Genomic DNA, 19,745 nt, shown 5'->3' with positions numbered 1-19,745 from the left:
TGTGACGGATCAGCAATCTGCAGACATGTCAGAACCACCGTCTTGGACGCAGGTTACATCCGTTATGTCCTCTCTCTCCGCTGAACTGGAGGCTTCTCGCAGAGAAAGAGAGGCTTTTAGGTCACCGGCTACAGAGGAACCAGCATGGGCGAGATCCCTAGCTGTTTCTATGGAGGGGATTTCCAGAGCCATGACAATGGCGTCCGCTCCGCAGGTCTCTAAAAAGAGATTGTTACCCTCAGTCCTCCATTGGGATGACCCAGAGGAGGAGGAGGATATGCCCGAATTAGAAGAGGGTGAATATGCCCCAGATTCGCCTAAAGAGCCTCTGGAGTCTGATTCTGAACAGGTATCAGAGGGAATAGAAGCCTTGATTGCTGCAATATGACAGGTATTGCACATACAGGAAGAGGACTCAGGTCCTGCAAAACAGTCTTTCTTAAGAAACAAAGACAAGCTACGGCTTTTCCTATATCGGAGGAGCTGGATTCCCTTCAAACGACAGCCTGGGAACATCCAGATAAAAAATTTCAGATGTCCCGGGATTTATTATCTTTTTACCCTTTTCCAGCAGATAATAGAAAGGCTTGTGAAACTCCCCCTACGGTAGATTCATCTGTATCGCCAAATCTGATTGTCAAAAAAGACTACGCTCCCTGTTCCTGGAGTCACGTCTTTAAAGGACATGTCCGATCGGAGACTGGAGAGCACTCTTAAGTCCATTTACACCGCTGCAGGGGTGACTCTTCGTCCAGCGATCGTTAGCTGCTGGACTAACAAGGCTATTGAAATTTGGGCTAAGCAATTGGTGGACGGAATGAAAGATCAACTACCAATGGAGGAACTCATTCCATTAGCAGAACATATAGGTGAAGCGGCAGCTTACCTTGGAGAAGCGTCTAAGGATGTTTGTTCTATTGACTCCAGAACTTCAGCTCTGGCAATTTCAGCACGGCGGGCGCTGTGGCTCAAAACTTGGCAGGCTGACGCGGAATCCAAAAAGGCTGTGGAAGCACTTCCTTTCACTGGACATGTACTATTCGGGGCAGAACTAGATAAATGGATATCTCAGGCTACTGGAGGTAAATCCACGTTTCTACCATCTGCAGCTCCTCCACCTAGACGATCTTACTCAGGACCTTCATTTCGGTCCTTTCGGGCCCCGGGTCGTTCACGTGGTTGTTTCAGAGGATCAACAACGTCCCGTGATACCAGAGGTCGGGGTAGAACCGCAGCCAGCAGAGGCTCGAGTCTACAGTCTCGAGTCTAAACCCAGTGCATGACGGGCTTCCCTCTCACCTGGGGGACCCCAGAGTGGGAGCGCGTCTTCGGGACTTCAGCGAGGTCTGGACGGAAACCTGTGCGGACGCTTGGGTCCGAGATCTAATAATTTGGGGCTACAAGCTAGATTTTCAACTGCAACCCCCAAATCGTTTTTTTACCACAGGTTTGCCAGTTTCCAACGACAGAAGCGTGGTCTTACAGAAAGCAATAGACAGGCTTCTGTCCATGAAAGTGGTAATCCAAGTCCCCAGTCATCAGAAGGGAAAAGGATTTTACTCCAGTCTTTTTGTCGTTCCGAAGCCGGACGGTTCGGTCAGACCCATTCTAAACTTAAAGGATCTCAGGCCCTCATTCAGAGCCGCTCGCTATTTGCGGTCGTTCGTTCAAAAACAAGGGGTGGCTATTCAAATGATCTGTTCGCTCATTGCGGTCTGTTCACGCCTCTAAGTCTGAATGAGCGAGCAAAACTTGCGGTTGTAATTTTGACAAAAACGCCCCCTTGCCGCTCGCACCATACGTCATGTCCGCTATTTATTTGATTAATCGAGTACAGCGTATGAACTGCTCGCTATTCTTGTGGTTGGTTTTTTCAACCGCTATTTTGCGAGCAGTTCTGAGTAAAAAAAAAAAACAAGTGACGTGGTCAATGACGCTCCAGTTTTAATTATGCACACCCTTAAAACGCCCGTTTTGACCTTTAAGCACGCCTGCGTTCTGATCTCCACTCCCCGTTTTCAAGCACCTTCCCCTGTTACCACCCACATACGCCTCCTCCTGTCACTCAAATTAGCAGGCACTCGCTATTTAGCGAACAAACTATTTTCGGCCGCACTGACTGGTTCGCGCATGCGTATTACAAACCGTACGCATGCGCAGATGTGCGAACATCGCTCGGAACGAGCGAACGGCCGCTTACGAGCGGCTCTGAATGAGGGCCTCAATCCATACTTACGGATCTTCAGGTTCAAGATGGAGTCTCTTCAGTCGGTAATTGCAGGCTTGGAGGAGGGCGAGTTCATGGTATCTCTAGATATCAAGGACGCCTATCTGCACATTCCCATTTGGCCACCTCACCAGGCTTTCCTGAGATTCGCAGTTCGGGATTCATATCTCCAGTTTCAGGCCTTGCCCTTCGGCTTATCTTCGGCCCCACGGGTATTCACAAAGGTTATGGCTGTGATGATGAGTCTCCTTCGGAAACAAGGAATCACTATTATTCCGTACCTGGACGACCTGCTCCTGAAGGCGATTTCCAAGGATCAACTATTACAGGACATCACCGTGACGCACAGCCTCCTCATTCAACATGGATGGATCCTGAATTTTCCCAAATCGCATCTGCAACCGACACAGAGATTGCAGTTTTTAGGAATGATCATGGACACAGTGTCTCAACGGGTGTTCCTTCCCCAGGACAAAATAACTTCCATTCAGGAGATGGTGAGGTTGGTCCTTCGACGTCGGCAGGTTTCGGTTCATGCATGTATCCGACTTCTGGGGAAGATGGTGGCAGCCTTCGAGGCTGTCCAGTACGGTCGTTTTCACTCCAGACCTTTTCAGCTAGATCTCTTATCACAATGGTCGGAATCCCACCTGTTTCTTCACAAAAGAGTCAGGTTACAACCCAAGACTTGGATTTCCCTACTGTGGTGGCTAAACTCAGTTCACCTTGCGGAGGGAAAGAGATTCGGAGAGTGGGATTGGACGCTTCTTACCACGGATGCGAGTCTAAGAGGTTGGGGGGCAGTAGTTCTGGAGCATCACTTCCAGGGACGCTGGACAGCACAGGAATCGAGTCTTCCAATCAACATATTGGAGTTAAGAGCAGTTTTCTATGCATTACAGACAGCAGCTCACTTTCTGAGGGGCCGAGCAGTCGGGGTCCAGTCCGACAATGCCACAGCAGTGGCATACATAAACAAGCAAGGAGGCACCAGAAGTCGTGCGGCCATGAAGGAAGTCAGCAGGATTCTGATCTGGGCGGAAAGCTACGCAAGGTCGATTTCGGCAATCTTCATTCCGGGCGTCGAAAATTGGGAGGCAGATTACCTCATTCGTCAGGATGTACATCCAGGAGAATGGGCTCTACATCCACAGGTGTTTCAGCAGCTGGTCCAACGGTGGGGTCTTCCGCAGGTCGACCTCATGGCATCCAGGCAGAACCATCAACTGCCCCTTTACTGCTCTCGAACAAGGGATCCACAAGCGGTGGCTGTGGATGCACTGTCAACACCATGGCGGTTCCAAGTCATTTATCTATTTCCTCCATTTCCCCTTCTCCCTCGAATCCTTCAACGCATCAAGAGGGAACAGGCCAAGGTCCTGCTGATAGCTCCGGACTGGCCTTGCAGAGCTTGGTACTCCAACATTCAGCTCCTGTTGGTAGACAATCCGTGGCCCTTACCACTCAGAGAGGATCTGCTCCTTCAGGGTCCTTTACCCTATCCAAACTTAAAGCAGCTACGTTTGACGGCCTGGTTGTTGAAAGGGCCATCTTAAGACGTAAAGGGATACCTTCCAAGGTGATTCCTACGATGCTTAGAGCCAGGAAGGAAGTTACTTCCAAGCATTACCATCGTATTTGGAGGGCATATGTAACCTGGTACGAACGTAGAGTTCTGTCTTCTACGGAGTTCAGTCTTCCCAGATTTCTGCTTTTTCTGCAAGCAGGTCTCTCAGCAGGCCTTCGGTTGGGATCTCTGAAGGTACAAATTTCAGTGCTCTCGGTTTTCTTCCAAAAGAAATTGGCCTTATTACCGGATGTGCAAACTTTTCTACAGGGTGTGGTTAGATTACAACCACCCTTTGTTCCTCCTACAGCTCCATGGGACTTGGACTTCGTCCTGTCTTTCTTGCAGTCTTCGTTGTTTGAGCCTTTGGAGTCGATGGAATTGAAGTATCTTTCATGAAAGGTGATACTTCTGCTGGCTCTGGCTTCCGCCAGGAGGGTGTCGGAGCTGGGAGCTTTATCATGTCGTCCACAATATTTGGTATTTCATGAGGATAGAGCTGAGCTACGCACCAGAATGGATTTTCTGCCTAAGGTGGTTTCGGCCTTCCACATCAATCAACCTATTGTGTTTCCGGTTCTTCCACAGGATTCTCCTTCTTCTAGATCCTTGGATGTGGTTAGAGCTCTTCGCATATATGTAGACAGGACGGCAGCCGTTCGCAAGACAGATACTCTCTCTTTGTTTTGTATGATGCTGGTCGTCCGGGTTGGCCAGCTTCCAAACAGACACTGGCTCGATGGATTCGTCTGACCATACGACAGGCATATTTGGCCTCGTCTAGAGAGCCTCCATCTTCCATTACCGCACATTCCACTCGCTCAGTGGGTGCCTCGTGGGCGGCTGCTCAAGGCGTTTCTATGGAATCTCTATGCCGGGCAGCTACTTGGTCAGGATGGCATACTTTTGTTCGGTTTTACAGATTTGACACCTTTGCGACTTCTGCAGCGCAATATGGTCGGTCTGTTTTGCAGGGTTCTCAGCGCTTTCCCACCCGTGATTGGAGCTCTGGGACGTCCCCACTGTCTTGAAGTCCTCTAATGTCCCCTAGTGGATGAAGGAGAAAACAGGATTTTGGTACTTACCGATAAATCCCTTTCTCCGATTCCACAGGGGACACTGGACGCCCACCCTGCGCTGTTCTTCCTGCCACACCTGTTATGCCTGTTGGCGACATGTTTGTTGTCTAGGGTGATGTTATGAATATTAGAGACATGTTTGTCGTCTCTTGTTTCATTCTATTTTGCTTTGTTTTCACCTTTCAGTTGTTATATGTACTTTCGCCTCCTCCTCTTCTGTCAATCTTTTTTCTCTGCTCCCCTCGGGCTCCGTTCTAATACTGACCTATAGGGGGGTATAGAGGGGAGGAGCTAGTCACACTTCATTTAAATTTAAAGTGCAGCTCCACTCAGCACCGTCTATACCCCACTGTCTTGAAGTCCTCCAGTGTCCCCTGTGTAATCGGAGAAAGGGATTTATCGGTAAGTACCAAAATCCTGTTTTTATATAGACCTTGACCACTGCTGCAACTGCAGTATATTATCTGCTATTATTGTATGATGCTTAAATCAGCTGTTGTCAAATCTGTAGTCTTTGCCACACTCAGTTCTTATGGTCTGTAATCATATTGTGATCTGCTAATATGCAGACAGGCAACACTATATTACCCTCTGCTATGCTGCAGTGCGTTCCTGCTAATATGCAGACAGGCAACACTATATTACCCTCTGCTATGCTGCAGTGCGTTCCTGCTAATATGCAGACAGGCAACACTATATTACCCTCTGCTATGCTGCAGTGCGTTCCTGCTAATATGCAGACGGACAATATATTACCCTCTGCTATGCTGCAGTGCGTTCCTGCTAATATGCAGACAGGCAACACTATATTACTCTCTGCTATGCTGCAGTGCGTTCCTGCTAATATGCAGACAGGCAACACTATATTACCCTCTGCTATGCTGCAGTGCGTTCCTGCTAATGTGCAAACGGACAATATATTACCCTCTGCTATGCTGCAGTGCGTTCCTGCTAATATGCAGACAGGCAACAATATATTATCCTCTGCTATGCTGCAGTGCGTTCCTGCTAATATGCAGACAGGCAACACTATATTACCCTCTGCTATGCTGCAGTGCGTTCCTGCTAATATGCAGACAGGCAACAATATATTACCCTCTGCTATGCTGCAGTGCGTTCCTGCTAATATGCAGACAGGCAACACTATATTACCCTCTGCTATGCTGCAGTGCGTTCCTGCTAATATGCAGACAGGCAACAATATATTACCCTCTGCTATGCTGCAGTGCGTTCCTGCTAATATGCAGACGGACAATATATTACCCTCTGCTATGCTGCAGTGCGTTCCTGCTAATATGCAGACAGGCAACAATATATTACCCTCTGCTATGCTGCAGTGCGTTCCTGCTAATATGCAGACAGGCAACACTATATTACCCTCTGCTATGCTGCAGTGCGTTCCTGCTAATATGCAGACAGGCAACACTATATTACCCTCTGCTATGCTGCAGTGCGTTCCTGCTAATATGCAGACAGGCAACACTATATTACCCTCTGCTATGCTGCAGTGCGTTCCTGCTAATATGCAGACGGACAATATATTACCCTCTGCTATGCTGCAGTGCGTTCCTGCTAATATGCAGACAGGCAACACTATATTACTCTCTGCTATGCTGCAGTGCGTTCCTGCTAATATGCAGACAGGCAACACTATATTACCCTCTGCTATGCTGCAGTGCGTTCCTGCTAATGTGCAAACGGACAATATATTACCCTCTGCTATGCTGCAGTGCGTTCCTGCTAATATGCAGACAGGCAACAATATATTATCCTCTGCTATGCTGCAGTGCGTTCCTGCTAATATGCAGACAGGCAACACTATATTACCCTCTGCTATGCTGCAGTGCGTTCCTGCTAATATGCAGACAGGCAACAATATATTACCCTCTGCTATGCTGCAGTGCGTTCCTGCTAATATGCAGACAGGCAACACTATATTACCCTCTGCTATGCTGCAGTGCGTTCCTGCTAATATGCAGACAGGCAACAATATATTACCCTCTGCTATGCTGCAGTGCGTTCCTGCTAATATGCAGACGGACAATATATTACCCTCTGCTATGCTGCAGTGCGTTCCTGCTAATATGCAGACAGGCAACAATATATTACCCTCTGCTATGCTGCAGTGCGTTCCTGCTAATATGCAGACAGGCAACACTATATTACCCTCTGCTATGCTGCAGTGCGTTCCTGCTAATATGCAGACAGGCAACACTATATTACCCTCTGCTATGCTGCAGTGCGTTCCTGCTAATATGCAGACAGGCAACACTATATTACCCTCTGCTATGCTGCAGTGCGTTCCTGCTAATATGCAGACGGACAATATATTACCCTCTGCTATGCTGCAGTGCGTTCCTGCTAATATGCAGACAGGCAACACTATATTACTCTCTGCTATGCTGCAGTGCGTTCCTGCTAATATGCAGACAGGCAACACTATATTACTCTCTGCTATGCTGCAGTGCGTTCCTGCTAATGTGCAAACGGACAATATATTACCCTCTGCTATGCTGCAGTGCGTTCCTGCTAATATGCAGACAGGCAACAATATATTACCCTCTGCTATGCTGCAGTGCGTTCCTGCTAATATGCAGACAGGCAACACTATATTACCCTCTGCTATGCTGCAGTGCGTTCCTGCTAATATGCAGACAGGCAACAATATATTACCCTCTGCTATGCTGCAGTGCGTTCCTGCTAATATGCAGACAGGCAACACTATATTACCCTCTGCTATGCTGCAGTGCGTTCCTGCTAATATGCAGACAGGCAACAATATATTACCCTCTGCTATGCTGCAGTGCGTTCCTGCTAATATGCAGACAGACAACAATATATTACCCTCTGCTATGCTGCAGTGAGTTCCTGCTAATATGCAGACGGACAACACTATATTACCCTCTGCTATGCTGCAGTGCATTCCTGCTAATATGCAGACGGACAATACTATATTACCCTCTGCTATGCTGCAGTGCGTTCCTGCTAATATGCAGAAGGACAACACTATATTACCCTCTGCTATGCTGCAGTGCGTTCCTGCTAATATGCAGACGGGCAACACTATATTACCCTCTGCTATGCTGCAGTGCGTTCCTGCTAATATGCAGACAGGCAACACTATATTACCCTCTGCTATGCTGCAGTGCGTTCCTGCTAATATGCAGACAGGCAACACTATATTACCCTCTGCTATGCTGCAGTGCGTTCCTGCTAATATGCAGACAGACAAATATATTATCCTCTGCTATGCTGCAGTGCGTTCCTGCTAATATGCAGACAGACAACAATATATTACAGTCTGCTGTGCTGCAGTGAGTTCCTGCTAATATGCAGACGGACAACACTATATTACCCTCTGCTATGCTGCAGTGCGTTCCTGCTAATATGCAGACGGACAACACTATATTACCCTCTGCTATGCTGCAGTGCGTTCCTGCTAATATGCAGACAGGCAACAATACATTACTCTCTGCTATGCTGCAGAGCGTTCCTGCTAATATGCAGACAGGCAACACTATATTACCCTCTGCTATGCTGCAGTGCGTTCCTGCTAATATGCAGACGGACAATATATTACCCTCTGCTATGCTGCAGTGCGTTCCTGCTAATATGCAGACAGGCAACACTATATTACCCTCTGCTATGCTGCAGTGCGTTCCTGCTAATATGCAGACAAATATATTATCCTCTGCTATGCTGCAGTGCATTCCTGCTAATATGCAGACAGGCAAAAATATATTACCCTCTGCTATGCTGCAGTGCGTTCCTGCTAATATGCAGACGGACAGCAATATATTACCCTCTGCTATGCTGCAGTGCATTCCTGCTAATATCCAGACAGGCAACAATATATTACCCTCTGCTATGCTGCAGTGCGTTCCTGCTAATATCCAGACAGGCAACACTATATTACCCTCTGCTATGCTGCAGTGCATTCCTGCTAATATCCAGACAGGCAACAATATATTACCCTCTGCTATGCTGCAGTGCATTCCTGCTAATATCCAGACAGGCAACAATATATTACCCTCTGCTATGCTGCAGTGCATTCCTGCTAATATCCAGACAGGCAACAATATATTACCCTCTGCTATGCTGCAGTGCGTTCCTGCTAATATGCAGACGGACAATATATTACCCTCTGCTATGCTGCAGTGCGTTCCTGCTAATATGCAGACAGGCAACAATATATTACCCCCTGCTATGCTGCAGTGCGTTCCTGCTAATATGCAGACAGGCAACAATACATTACCCTCTGCTATGCTGCAGTGCGTTCCTGCTAATATGCAGACGGACAATATATTACCCTCTGCTATGCTGCAGTGCGTTCCTGCTAATATGCAGACAGGCAACAATATATTACCCTCTGCTATGCTGCAGTGCGTTCCTGCTAATATGCAGACAGGCAAAAATATATTACCCTCTGCTATGCTGCAGTGCGTTCCTGCTAATATGCAGACAGGCAACACTATATTACCCTCTGCTATGCTGCAGTGCGTTCCTGCTAATATGCAGACAGGCAACACTATATTACCCTCTGCTATGCTGCAGTGCGTTCCTGCTAATATGCAGACAGGCAACAATACATTACCCTCTGCTATGCTGCAGTGCGTTCCTGCTAATATGCAGACAGGCAACAATACATTTCCCTCTGCTATGCTGCAGTGCGTTCCTGCTAATATGCAGACGGACAATATATTACCCTCTGCTATGCTGCAGTGCGTTCCTGCTAATATGCAGACAGGCAACACTATATTACCCTCTGCTATGCTCCAGTGCGTTCCTGCTAATATGCAGACAGGCAAAAATATATTACCCTCAGCTATGCTGCAGTGCGTTCCTGCTAATATGCAGGCAGGCAACAATATATTACCCTCTGCTATGCTGCAGTGCGTTCCTGCTAATATGCAGACAGGCAACAATACATTACCCTCTGCTATGCTGCAGTGCGTTCCTGCTAATATGCAGACAGACAATATATTACCCTCTGCTATGCTGCAGTGCGTTCCTGCTAATATGCAGACAGGCAACACTATATTACCCTCTGCTATGCTGCAGTGCGTTCCTGCTAATATGCAGACGGACAATATATTACCCTCTGCTATGCTGCAGTTCGTTCCTGCTAATATGCAGACAGGCAACACTATATTACCCTCTGCTATGCTGCAGTGCGTTCCTGCTAATATGCAGACGGACAGCAATATATTACCCTCTGCTATGCTGCAGTGCATTCCTGCTAATATCCAGACAGGCAACAATATATTACCCTCTGCTATGCTGCAGTGCGTTCCTGCTAATATCCAGACAGGCAACACTATATTACCCTCTGCTATGCTGCAGTGCATTCCTGCTAATATCCAGACAGGCAACAATATATTACCCTCTGCTATGCTGCAGTGCATTCCTGCTAATATCCAGACAGGCAACAATATATTACCCTCTGCTATGCTGCAGTGCATTCCTGCTAATATCCAGACAGGCAACAATATATTACCCTCTGCTATGCTGCAGTGCGTTCCTGCTAATATGCAGACGGACAATATATTACCCTCTGCTATGCTGCAGTGCGTTCCTGCTAATATGCAGACAGGCAACAATATATTACCCCCTGCTATGCTGCAGTGCGTTCCTGCTAATATGCAGACAGGCAACAATACATTACCCTCTGCTATGCTGCAGTGCGTTCCTGCTAATATGCAGACGGACAATATATTACCCTCTGCTATGCTGCAGTGCGTTCCTGCTAATATGCAGACAGGCAACAATATATTACCCTCTGCTATGCTGCAGTGCGTTCCTGCTAATATGCAGACAGGCAAAAATATATTACCCTCTGCTATGCTGCAGTGCGTTCCTGCTAATATGCAGACAGGCAACACTATATTACCCTCTGCTATGCTGCAGTGCGTTCCTGCTAATATGCAGACAGGCAACACTATATTACCCTCTGCTATGCTGCAGTGCGTTCCTGCTAATATGCAGACAGGCAACAATACATTACCCTCTGCTATGCTGCAGTGCGTTCCTGCTAATATGCAGACAGGCAACAATACATTTCCCTCTGCTATGCTGCAGTGCGTTCCTGCTAATATGCAGACGGACAATATATTACCCTCTGCTATGCTGCAGTGCGTTCCTGCTAATATGCAGACAGGCAACACTATATTACCCTCTGCTATGCTCCAGTGCGTTCCTGCTAATATGCAGACAGGCAAAAATATATTACCCTCAGCTATGCTGCAGTGCGTTCCTGCTAATATGCAGGCAGGCAACAATATATTACCCTCTGCTATGCTGCAGTGCGTTCCTGCTAATATGCAGACAGGCAACAATACATTACCCTCTGCTATGCTGCAGTGCGTTCCTGCTAATATGCAGACAGACAATATATTACCCTCTGCTATGCTGCAGTGCGTTCCTGCTAATATGCAGACAGGCAACACTATATTACCCTCTGCTATGCTGCAGTGCGTTCCTGCTAATATGCAGACGGACAATATATTACCCTCTGCTATGCTGCAGTTCGTTCCTGCTAATATGCAGACAGGCAACACTATATTACCCTCTGCTATGCTGCAGTGCGTTCCTGATAATATGCAGACAGGCAAAAATATATTACCCTCTGCTATGCTGCAGTGCGTTCCTGCTAATATGCAGACGGACAGCAATATATTACCCTCTGCTATGCTGCAGTGCGTTCCTGCTAATATGCAGACAGGCAACAATATATTACCCTCTGCTATGCTGCAGTGCGTTCCTGCTAATATGCAGACGGACAGCAATATATTACCCTCTGCTATGCTGCAGTGCGTTCCTGCTAATATGCAGACAGGCAACACTATATTACCCTCTGCTATGCTGCAGTGCGTTCCTGCTAATATGCAGACAGGCAACACTATATTACCCTCTGCTATGCTGCAGTGCGTTCCTGCTAATATGCAGACAGGCAACAATACATTACCCTCTGCTATGCTGCAGTGCGTTCCTGCTAATATGCAGACAGGCAACACTATATTACCCTCTGCTATGCTGCAGTGCGTTAGTGCTAATATGCAGACAGGCAACACTATATTACCCTCTGCTATGCTGCAGTGCGTTCCTGCTAATATGCAGACAGGCAACACTATATTACCTTCTGCTATGCTGCAGTGCGTTCCTGCTAATATGCAGACAGGCAACACTATATTACCCTCTGCTATGCTGCAGTGCGTTCCTGCTAATATGCAGACAGGCAACAATATATTACCCTCTGCTATGCTGCAGTGCGTTCCTGCTAATATGCAGACAGGCAACACTATATTACCCTCTGCTGTGCTGCAGTGCGTTCCTGCTAATATGCAGACAGGCAACACTATATTACCCTCTGCTATGCTGCAGTGCGTTCCTGCTAATATGCAGACAGGCAAAAATATATTACCCTCTGCTATGCTGCAGTGCGTTCCTGCTAATATGCAGACAGGCAACAATATATTACCCTCTGCACATGCTGGAGTAAGGAGGGCGCATGCTGGAGTAAGGAGGGCGCATGCTGGAGTAAGGAGGGCGCATGCTGGAGTAAGGAGGGCGCATGCTGGAGTACGGAGGGCGCATGCTGGAGTACGGAGGGCGCCCTCCGTACTCCAGCATGTGCCCTCCTTACTCCAGCACGCTCCCTCCTTACTCCAGCACGCTCCCTCCTTACTCCAGCACGCGCCCTCCGTACTCCAGCACGCGCCCTCCGTACTCCAGCATGGTTAAACAAAAGATATAAACGTGAAATGTGGAATGTGAATGTATATGATAATTGAGGATCTCCCCGCATATTCTATAGCGGGTATAATACCACTTAGTTGATCCGGCTGTCATACTAATTTCTGTGAAGGACGTATTGCACATAGCCTATGGTGGTCACACTATTGTCCGTCCGCGCATTAAGTAAATCATAGAGCGGATAAACAACCAATATGTGGGATAAATTAGATACTGAATATATGAATATACATATTACCTTCACTAAGAGATAATAATTAACCCTCTACCTAAATATGAGTGAAATTCTCAATAATTAATTAATGGTAGAATTATTCGCATCAAGAACATTCTGCTGGTTACGAGGGGGCACATTTTTTTCCTTATTGGAAACATTGTAATAACACTTTGCACTATTTGTTCACATAATATTATTTTAATATTTCGCTAACAATTTTAAGAGATTAAAAATAAGTTATATTTTATTTGATTTATCATTACATGGAAGTATATACTTGTTTGTCAATGGGGGATAAGTGCACCAAGTAATAATCCCCTTTCTTTCCTTCTTTGGCTTCTTGTAATTTATTATAATACAACACAACAAACTAGTCAGATGGGCAATAATATATAACACAGTGGAATGGTCGAGCTGGCGGGTGATATAATATCTTTCATACTGTAGTACATCATCCAACTATTATATCATCCTCCATCAGACTTGGATCATGTCAGTGATCTCTAATACTTTACACAACAGCAGAATGTTCCTGTTCATATCTGCAGTTTATATTGTGAGCCTTTCGCAGTGGAGCCACCATCTTTGTTCTAGATAAAGAGGCAGCGGCATAAGGGTGGGGGTGTATTTCGGAGTAGGGATTAAGCCGTACTATAGTGTCTGGGGCTCTCATAGCTGTGGAAGACATTAACATTCTTTCCAAAGAAACATCAATCTAAGAAGAAGGAATGAAGACTGTTATGTAGAATATTTTTCTGAGTGGAGAATTGCAGAATCACAGTACACTCGGCTGAAGTCAGATAAAGTGTTTGGAAAGGTGAAACGCGTTGGAGGATTGTACAGGGACCAGTGACTGACTTACAGGAGTGCAAGGTCCCATGTGTAGCGCATTTCATATAAGCACAAAGGTGAGAGGCAGCAAGTCCTGCCGCAGTAACCCGGCCTTCTCTGCTAATTATACCTTATTGCATTTATACAATCTCCATTTGTGGATTGAGACATTTATTTGTACTTTATGGGTCCTAACTTCATCTTAGAGGACTTGTTTGGATTGATTTTAATTGCTCTGGAGTGTGACCAGTTCTAAGTGATCTATGTTCCAGGCGCATTAGGTGTACGTAGCTGCCACCTGATATTGTTTTATCTTGTTTTTATGTTGTATATTTATTTCACTAGTGCTGTCCTTGTGTTTGTGGTTTTGAAAATCTCTTTAGAAAGTGCTAGCGATAACCTTACATGGATTAGCTGCTGTGAGTCTGATACATTTGAAGTGACAAAGACTAGGGAAGATGTAAAGATACATTCCACCTGAGCGGCAGTTAGCGCATTCCACCTGAGCTTCATTTAGCGCATTCCACCTGAGCAGCCTTTAGCGCATTCCCCCTGAGCTTCATATAGCGCATTCCACCTGAGCAGCAGTTAGCGTATTCCACCTGAGCTTCATATAGCGCTTTCCACCTGAGCTTCATATAGCGCATTCCACCTGAGCTTCATATAGCGCATTCCCCCTGAGCTTCATATAGCGCATTCCACCTGAGCTTCATATAGCGCATTCCACCTGAGCTTCATATAGCGCATTCCACCTGAGCTTCATATAGCGCATGCCACCTGAGCGGCAGTTAGCGCATTCCACCTGAGCTTCATATAGCGCATTCCACCTGAGCTTCATATAGCACATTCCACCTGAGCTTCATTTACTGCATTCCACCTGAGCGGCAGTTAGCGCATTCCACCTGAGCGGCAGTTAGCGCATTCCACCTGAGCAGCATTTACCGCATTCCACCTGAGCTTCATTTATCGCATTGCACCTGAGCTTCATTTATCGCATTCCACCTGAGCGGCATTTACCGCATTCCCCCTGAGCTTCATTTAGCGCATTCCCCCTGAGCTTCATTTAGCGCATTCCACCTGAGCGGCAGTTGGCGCATTCCACCTGAGCTTCATATAGCGCATTCCCCCTGAGCTTCATTTATCGCATTCCCCCTGAGCTTCATTTATCGCATTCCCCCTGAGCTTCATTTATCGCATTCCCCCTGAGCTTCATTTATCGCATTCCACCTGAGCTTCATTTATCGCATTCCACCTGAGCGGCATTTACCGCATTCCACCTGAGCGGCATTTACCGCATTCCACCTGAGCTTCATTTAGCGCATTCCACCTGAGCTTCATTTAGCGCATTCCCCCTGAGCTTCATTTAGCGCATTCCCCCTGAGCTTCATTTAGCGCCTTCCCCCTGAGCTTCATTTAGTTTCTACACCTCTAAATATAAAAAACAAAATCATTCAACACCTACAATAGATAAAAGTAAAAAATAAACACAAATAAAACAAAAACAAGTATCTAATACACACAGTAATTGCATAAAATAGCACTGGTAATAATTCAATTGAAATCACTAGTGACATGCATATGACCCTTCCACATAAAGCTTAGTACATCAGCACATGTCCTGATGGAAAAGAGGGAGATATCTCTCCTTAGTTGGTATATATGTCTGTATAAGCTCTTCTCCATCTGCATATTATTGGTGAAAGAAAGTCTTTTCATGCACTGTGACTGTCTTTGGTAGCTAAGAGATGCTCTCACCACGAGTTCACATTGTAGAATTATTGGATGTCGAAAACAAATAATTGGTTATGATCATCGTGTAAATTATTATCTGATGATCTGGTCGTCGATGGTCTGTTGAAGAGCGAGTTGGACAATGTTCTGCTTCAGCCCAGTCTGCAGCACAAATGTGTATTTGTGTCTGTAACAAATGAATTAATATGTACACAGAGACTAGTATGCTCAAAGGAAGTGGTCTAAATGTAAAGTTACGAATTACTGTCATGGACCTGCAAGTCATTAGCAGTTGTATATTTATTGTTCAATGCTGTTTTGGTCCATAGAAACGAACGTCTACATTTTAATTACTTGACCAGACTATGTGGCACCTAGCAGTTGTGGGTCTCTTACACCAATATCAGAGATAAACTTCCATTTATACCTTAGAATTAGTCGAGGCAATGCTTGGATGTTAAAATATGTCAGAAATGGATAATATCTATTTATATATTAATCCATCACAAATACACTGAATTACATAAACACTTGTATGTGTAACCACATGCGTACACATGGACACTCACGGGCGTCCTCACATACATAGATGGGAACACAAACGCTTTTATGCGTTCACGCATACAGCGCAAGTTTGCGCCGTACACTACCCCTACACACTGTGCACCCTTTGTGCTGTGGGTAGACGCACAACACATACTTACATATAATTGTAAATAAACACACATTAATAATTGTATATACATTCATTTAAGTACACATGGACGCACGTGATCTTAGTGAGGTATATACACCTTCACGAACATTTCCTTAATTTAATATGCAGACGCACATTAGCGACCACAAACATATTTATATATATTTACACTCATAAAAGGTTCCTGCACATTATGGTTAATATTAAAGATATTGGTTATGATATGAAATGCATGTATTTGATATTAAAGGTATAGAACACTCTGGACATGTCATGTTGAGTATCAAACTGATGCACTGTTTATTTGCAGATCTTCGGTTCTATCGGCAAGGAGATCGCAGCAGGCGTTCGCAAGATATGAATTATAGGTTAGAATGTATCTCTGTATGTAGTGTTTCTTTATTAGTTCTTCGGAGGGAAACCTACACAAAGAAGCAGTTTGAAAGCTAATCCATAGCTCTGATGACACCATATGAACTAACCAATGAACAGAATGACAAGGAGCAAGAACCAATGGAATCATGCCAGCTCGTTTCTATTGTTGTATATGTGATCTGTGTGGTATATAGGCTAGGGCTCTGTGAACTGTACGGGAATCATATTCCCTTACTAGATGACTGCAGGCTTCAGGATTGATGGCTGAGTACTGGATTCCAGAGCGCTAGCGTTTATATCGGTTTGTACCTTCTGTATTTACTTGCTTCTTTGCGCTAATTGTTTTAGATCAAAGTGCGTATTATCCTTTATGTGAATAATAACTTTTGTGTTTTGGAACCACAGTTGGGCTGGAAAGCAATTATTTATTGTGCGACAGGTTACGCTAAAATAGCGACATTTTGGGTATAAAGGTTTATTAGGAATTCATACGGAGCAATGGCGTCTGCCTGTGTTCTAAAGCAGTCCTGGGAGAGCACGGTGTGGTAGATGAAAAGCGGCCGCTCTCACACTGGATGTTTCCCTTTGTGTACAGAAGACTCCTGGTAGATTAATGCAATAGTTTTCCAACCGCACTGGATAGTAGCGCAAGTGGGTGAACAGGTAAGTACACAGGTAGGTACACGGATCACAGGCAGGGTCACAAGTGGATTTTAAAATCCCATAGATGTCGACATGTTTCGCTCCACCAGGGATCTTTTTCAAGATCTTGAAAAAGCTCCCTGGTGGAGCGAAACATGTCGACTTACCTGTTCACCCACTTGCGCTACTATCCAGTGTGATTGGAAAAAGTTTGCATTAATCTACCAGGAGTCTCCTGTATACAAGGGGAAGCATCCGGTGTGAGAGCGGCCCCTTTTCATCTACCACACCGTGCTCTCCCAGGACGGCTTTTCATCTACCACACCGTGCTCTCCCAGGACGGCTTTCATCTACCACACCGTGCTCTCCCAGGACGGCTTTCATCTACCACACCGTGCTCTCCCAGGACGGCTTTCATTCACCACACAGTGCTCTCCCAGGACGACTTTCATTCACCACACCGTGCTCTCCCAGGACGGCTTTCATTCACCACACCGTGCTCTCCCAGGACGGCTTTCATTCACCACACCGTGCTCTCCCAGGATGGCTTTCATCTACCACACCGTGCTCTCCCAGGACGGCTTTTCATCTACCACACCGTGCTCTCCTAGGACGGCTTTCATCTACCACACTGTGCTCTCCCAGGACGGCTTTCATCTACCACACCGTGGTCTCACAGGACGGCTTTTCATCTACCACACTGTGCTCTCCAAGGACGGCTTTTATCTACCACACCGTGCTCTCCCAGGACGGCTTTTCATCTACCACACCGTGCTCTCCCACGACGGCTTTCATCTACCACACCGTGCTCTCCCAGGACGGCTTTCATCTACCACACCGTGCTCTCCCAGGACGGCTTTCATCTACCACACCGTGGTCTCACAGGACGGCTTTTCATCTACCACACCGTGCTCTCCCGGGACGGCTTTTCATCTACCACACCGTGCTCTCCTAGGACGGCTTTAGAACACAGGGCAGACACCACACATTTGTGCAGCAATCAGACTGGGCTGAAGCAGAACATTGTCCAACTCGCTCTTCAACAGACCATCGACGACCAGATCGTCAGATAATAATTTGCACGATGATCATAACCAATTATTTGTTTTCGACATCCAATAAATCTACAATGTGAACTCGTGGTGAGAGCATCTCTTAGCTACTAAAGACAGTCACAGTGCATGAAAAGACTTTCTTTGACCAATAATATGCAGATGGATAAGAGCTTATACAGACATATATACCAACTAAGGAGAGATATCTCCCTCTTTTCCATCAGGACATGTGCTGATGTACTAAGCTTTATGTGGAAGGGTCATATGCATGTCACTAGTGATTTCAATTGAATTATTACCAGTGCTATTTTATACAATTACTGTGTGTATTAGATACTTGTTTTTGTTTTATTTGTGTTTATTTTTTACTTTTATCTATTGTAGGTGTTGAATAAATTTGTTTTTTATATTTAGAGGAGCCTTTATCATTGATTCATTTCAAATAAGCGATATATGAGATATTTTATAGCACAGTCCTAACTTGTAGTTTTTTGTGGGTGACATTATTGAGACCAGGTCTATTTGGACTAGCAGCTTGAATTGTTTTATTTACACACCTGTTTTATTAGCGCAAGGAGCTGGTTGTTTTTTTTTGCACCAACTAGTTTTCAGTTTTCTTTTACTATTGGATAAAAAGCAAGAAATCTGTGTGCCCCGCTGGCTGTCTCACCGGTCACCCAGGTCTTTTACCAGTGCTACAGATTTTGTTGTGTGTTTTTTGAGTTTGTAATTGGAACTGCCAAGTGTGACCTGCGAGTAACGGATAGACAGCTGTACGCTGAGCGAGTAACGGATAGACAGCTGTACGCTGAGCGAGTAACGGATAGACAGCTGTACGCTGAGCGAGTAACGGATAGACAGCTGTACGCTGAGTGATGCTTAACTAAGAAAATGCTGAGATGAGTTCGGAAAGTACCCGCCGTGTTCCTCCGACTCTTGGCTCAACTCTGGTGGAAAAACTCGGATTGGACAAGGTGGAGATTACAGTACACAGATACACAAATGGAGAAGCCGATAGGGTCTGTCCGGTACATGAGCGTCAGAGAGAGTTTGTTGGGTGGGATCGTGCAGCGAGTGATACCTGATTGTTTTTAGTAAAGCTGTCGGGATGTATGTATATCGCAGTATAGAGAATATAGGACGGGGCCCGAAGATCAGAGAATTTCCTCCTGTATGTTATAGTGGGCAGGACACATTATTACGTTGTGAAGTATCTTCTATGTAAGTGTTACTCCTATATGTCACCTGCCAGAGAGAGAAGCTGTATTTAGTACTGTAGTGTTGTGTCCTAGTGCAGGCACCTGAATGTAGCCCCTTGTACTTCTTTTACTAATGTTGTTTGTCCTTTGTGTCCCCAGCATTTCATTTCACTTTGAAGTATTTATAGACTATAAGACCTTTAGGCATTATTGATTCTTCCCTCATTAATAATATTATAAAGATGAAGATGTGGTCCCAGATAATTCCTGATTATTCCTATGTCTTATTTCTGGACTAGTAAATCTTAACATAAAACCCACAAAGTGAAATGTGGATGACTGGAAGCCCCTGTGTACTATCTGTAACATTATT

At 45.6% G+C, this 19,745-nt stretch overlaps 1 protein-coding gene and 1 pseudogene across 1 annotated transcript in view; both read left to right on the top strand.

Annotated features, from left to right (window-relative positions):
- The window catches only part of NDUFV3 (NADH:ubiquinone oxidoreductase subunit V3), a 31,609-nt gene that overhangs the window by 11,588 nt on the left and 276 nt on the right, over positions 1–19,745 (top strand). The gene's annotated exons all lie outside the window — the stretch shown is intronic.
- On the top strand, positions 2,577–19,049 carry LOC148443024 (uncharacterized; annotated as a pseudogene).

Source organism: Taudactylus pleione, unplaced genomic scaffold (genome assembly GCF_031769625.1).
Source record: "Taudactylus pleione unplaced genomic scaffold, aTauple2 ptg001351l, whole genome shotgun sequence".
Taxonomy (NCBI): domain Eukaryota; kingdom Metazoa; phylum Chordata; class Amphibia; order Anura; family Myobatrachidae; genus Taudactylus; species Taudactylus pleione.
The sequence above is the reverse complement of the archived record's forward strand: the minus strand, read 5'-3'. Positions and strand labels throughout refer to the sequence as shown.